This window comes from Physeter macrocephalus, chromosome 19, assembly GCF_002837175.3.
Source record: "Physeter macrocephalus isolate SW-GA chromosome 19, ASM283717v5, whole genome shotgun sequence".
In the NCBI taxonomy this organism is placed as follows: domain Eukaryota; kingdom Metazoa; phylum Chordata; class Mammalia; order Artiodactyla; family Physeteridae; genus Physeter; species Physeter macrocephalus.
The window spans coordinates 39,929,809-39,934,637 of NC_041232.1; positions in this window are offsets into that span (position 1 = coordinate 39,929,809).

Sequence of the window (4,829 nt, forward strand, 5' to 3'; positions counted from 1 at the left end):
TCAATATTGATCATTTAAGAAATTAATACATTTTACTTATTAATTCATTTAAAATATTAAACTCATTACATATTGATGTTTTATATATTTCTATCAAAAAAACTATATTTTCCCAAATTTGAAAAATTAGTGAGAATGAGATTGTAAATCTCATTTATGTCTGGCTTAATAAAATATAGTTGTATTCTTATATCTCTTTCTACATGCAAACTGTTGCAATATGTTATTTTGGTTGAAATATAGGGAAAAAACTCACAAAGATATGTATTAGAAAATAGAAGAGTATTTTTTATAGCCTTGTTAAATCACTGCACAGCAATCATTCAGTGAATTTCAATCATTGGGTCTCCTTTGATACTAGACCAGTGCTCAAAAGGTGATAGTTTCTTAAAGTTGGTTGAAACACAATTTAGAATCCTATGAGTGAACTTTGATTATTACATTAAAATCCATTGGTCTACAGCAATTTTAATGTCTTTTTTAAAAAAATAAATTTTATTTATTTATTTATGGCTGCGCTGGGTCTTCGTTGCTGTGTGCGGGCTTTCTCTAGTTGCGGCAAGCGCGGGCTACTCGTCATTGCGGTGTGTGGGCTTCTCCTTTCAGTGGCTTCTCTTGTTGAGGAGCGTGGGCTCTAGGCACGTGGGCTTCAGTAGTTGCGGTGCATGGGCTCAGTAGTTGTGGCTTGCGAGCTCTAGAGCGCAGGCTCAGTAGTTGTGGCGCTGGGGCTCAGTTGCTCCGTGGCATGTGGGATCTTCCTAGACCAGGGTTCAAACCTGTATCCTCTGCATTGGCAGGAAGATTCTTAACCACTGCGCCACCAGGGAAGTCCCGGTAAAGTTTTTTTGTTTTTAATTTTTTTTTAATTTATTTTATTTACTTATTTTGGGCTGTGCTGGGTCTTCGCTGCTGCGCACGGGCTTTCTCTAGTTGTGGCAAGCAGGGGCTACTCTTTCGTTGAGGTACGCAGGCTTCTCGTTGCGGTGGCTTCTCTTGTTGCAGAGCACGGGCTCTAGGTGCACAGGCTTCAGTAGTTGTGGCACGCGGGCTCAGTAGTTATGGCTCATGGGCTCTAGAGCACAGGCTCAGTAGTTGTGGCACACAAGCTTAGTTGCTCTGCGCCATGTGGGATCCTCCCGGACCAGGGATCAAACCCGTGTCCCCTGCATTGGTAGGCGGATTCTTAACCACTGCGCCACCAGGGAAGTCCCAGTAAAGTTTTTAATTATGGGAAAGTTGTCAAGTTCATGGTGATGTATACAAGTCTTCCAAAATTCTAATTTTGCTTAAAAGCTTGAATTTTATCTTTTGAAACACATACTGTTGTTTTTTTGAAATGACAGGCTAATTTTGTTCATTTTCAAGAAATGCCTGCCCAAATTATAACTGAATAACCACAGTGTGTCAGTCATTCTTTCAAGTATAAATGGTGTTCCACAAGAAAGGGGGCTGGTTCAGTTAGCAACTCAAATATTTTTAAAAGTGCTTTTTCTCAAGCTAACTATCTTACTTTGAAGGCAGCAGAGGTGGTTTATGAGTACTGCCCATTATGTCATTTTGAATATTAAAAAGACAGGTACTCAAGAGACAAGATTTAATAAAATTAATAATTTACTGCATATTCAATGATATTCTTAAATGAAATTGGTATTTTTTTCCATAGGTGCTTAGTGGTCAAAAATACAATGTTTACTAGCACAGTTTGGTACTACTGCCTTGATTTATTCTAAGGCTCTAGCAGTTTTACCCATTTCTTTTGCACTGTGAATGTAAATATCCACACGGTGAAAAGGCAAATACTGTTTTAGTGTTATCAATATGGGCTTGACATTGTGAATCCCTTGAAAGGTTTCTGGGTACCTCCAAGATCTCTGAACCACAGTCTGAGAAACACTGCTTTATTCCAATCATGGATTGAGATGATTCGAAACTCAATGTTAGTCCCTGTGAGAACAGGTCTATTTTTGTTTCACTCTTACTTCGGGGCTGTGGCCACCTGAGTCCCAAACAAAAGCCTAGGTGTTTTTCATGACCTCTATACCCTGACAGACTTTGAACTCCAGTTTTTGTTTATCAAAGGTCTCCTTTACTTCTCATCTAGTGAGTGCTTTGGAAATAGGCAAATACCTCCAAAGGAAGATGCTAGGCTTACTCTCTACGAGTTTTCCCTCTCTTCTGAATCTTGGCACCACAAACCCTAGTTGGAGTCAGCATACATAATTAAAAAAATATATTTTGTTCAATATTTCTAGTTGTTCTCAATAGGATATTTGGCTCAAACCATCAAGGCTGTCATTGCTGGAAGCCTCAAAGCATTAAACTTTCTCAATGTTGTTTTTATTGTTTAAGTATAAACTATGCTTGCTGTAAAAATTTTTAAATAATACAGTTATACATATAAAGTTTAGAACAGTAACTTCTCTTTCCTTACCATGTCTCCCCATTCTCTTTCCAATCCCTGGCCTCCTGCAAAGAAAACCACTTTTGTCAAATTGGTGTATGTTCTTTCACTCTTTTTCTTTTTTTCTGTATACTTACAAATGTATGTTTATACATATATACATGTTAAAAATATATAAATGGGTTCATGCTACATTTTTACTTTCCTAATTTCTCTCTTACAGAATAATCTTAACTTTTTAGTTAACTCAATGATTAGTAACAATAGTTAACATTTTTCAAGTGCTTATCTGTGTCAGGCACTGCCCTATGTGCACTAACACATTATGTCATTTGCTCTTCACAACAAGCTTATGAAGTAAGCATTATTACCCTTGTTTTACAGATCAGGAAACTAGTTTTTTGTGAAGTGAAATATACCTGCCCAAAGCCACACTGTTAAGCTGCAGTGTCAATGTGAATCCCAAATGTGTCAATTAATCCTTGTCAACATTTTAATGCTATCATATTTGTGAAATAAATGCTAAAATACATCATAACACTTTCAAAATGTCTTTCAATCAAAGCTATATACATATTTTCTACCAACGTCAATTTCCTGGTTCTGATATTGTACTATAGTCAATAAAATGTAACATACTGGGTAAACTAAGTGAAGGGTACAGGAGACCATTCTGTATTATCATTGTAACTTCCTGTGAATCTACAATTATCTTAAAATAAAAAGTCACAAAAACTTACATACTGTATGATTTTATTTATATAAAATTTTTGAAACGACAAAATTATAGAGATGAAGAACAGATTCGTGGTTTCCAGGGTTGGGGGAGGGGAGTAGGATGGGTATGACTGTAAGTGAACAGCACAAGGGACCTTTGTGATCATGGGAACAGTTCTGTATTTGATTGTGGTAGTGCGTATACCAATTTACACATGATAAATTGCATAGAACTATGCACACATACACAAATGAGTACATGTAAAACTGGTAAAAGCTGAATACGTTTGCACCAATGTCATTTTCCTGGTTTTGATATTGTACTATAGTTATGTTAAAATATTACCATTGGGGGAAGCTGGGTGAAAGGTACAGGGGAACTCTCTGCACTATTTTTGAAATTTCTTGTGATCTATAATCATGTAAAAAGAAAAAGAAAAAATCATATTATTCAACAAGAACACCAAGACACTTCTTAAATAACAGCTTCTTGCAAATGTTGGTTTACCATAACATTGTAAATTTCAGAAACTCTTGAAACGTTAGAGTGAATTGGTTTGGTTAGGAATTTTTTTCTTTTTTAGTAAAACCAGACTTTTCAAGAGTTTCTAATATTAAAGAAAAAGATGGGGGTGGCATGGGGGGCTAAATACAAATTGCTTTTAGTAGTCAACTAAAACTCTGAATTAAGTATTTGGAATTGAGGGTATGGAGTTCTCCTCTTTTGTGGGTACCCTTTTTTCTTTTTTTAGTTAAGGTTGGTTTCACCAAGCTTAAGATCCTCCCAGATGGAAAACAACAAACATGGGAAGTAATAACAATACTTAAACTTACCTGGCTATTACTATCCACTAGGCACCATTTTAAGTTATTTATACCTATAGATACATTAAACCTCAGACGAACACTTTTCTACCAATTTTTAAATATTCCCATTTTATTGATGAGGACAAAGAGACAAGAGTTGTTTCACAGGTAGTAATGTTATACCAGATTATACAGACTTTATAGAACAGTTAAATTTGCAGATGTCTTTCAAGTTAGCATAATTTGGGCTTTTCGAAAATTTCTTTTGTTAAAATAGTATTATCTTAATTCCTATCATTAGCATTAGTTTGATGGACTATTTGCTCATTTGCTCTATTTTGATCACAAGGCAGAAATGGACGAAAGAAATGAAGAGAGAAAGAGCGCGAGCAAGTGCAAGGACAAAAGAAAATTCGAAAATTATAACTTATTTCTTTGGGTTAAAATAATGTAAGATAATGAAGGCTGGAGGGGAAGAGAAAGAGAGAGAAGGACATTTTAGAATTTGAATCCAAAAATAAGAGGTTGAAAATTAACTTACCACTGGTTCTCTAATAGGTTTGCGAAAACAAAAATACCTGATCTTTGAAGTTCTCACTATTAAGCCCTAATCTTTGAGGTGGTCATTTTAATAACCCCACGCCTGGAGCAACACCAGCGTGGGAAAATTGAGACACACGCGCCAGGCACTAAGGATAGCAGAAGAACACAGTCGATTCGCAGGCACAGCCTCGAACCAGCAGAAGGCCACGAAGACCCCGAGCTGTCCCCATGATCACTTCCGACGGCGTCTTGAGCATGCGCAAGCACTTCCGGGTAGCATGTGGCCGCAGGTGCGACTCCTCTGCCCCCTCGACTGAGGCAGTGTGGGACTCACAGCGGATATTGCGGTAGCCCTGCGCCA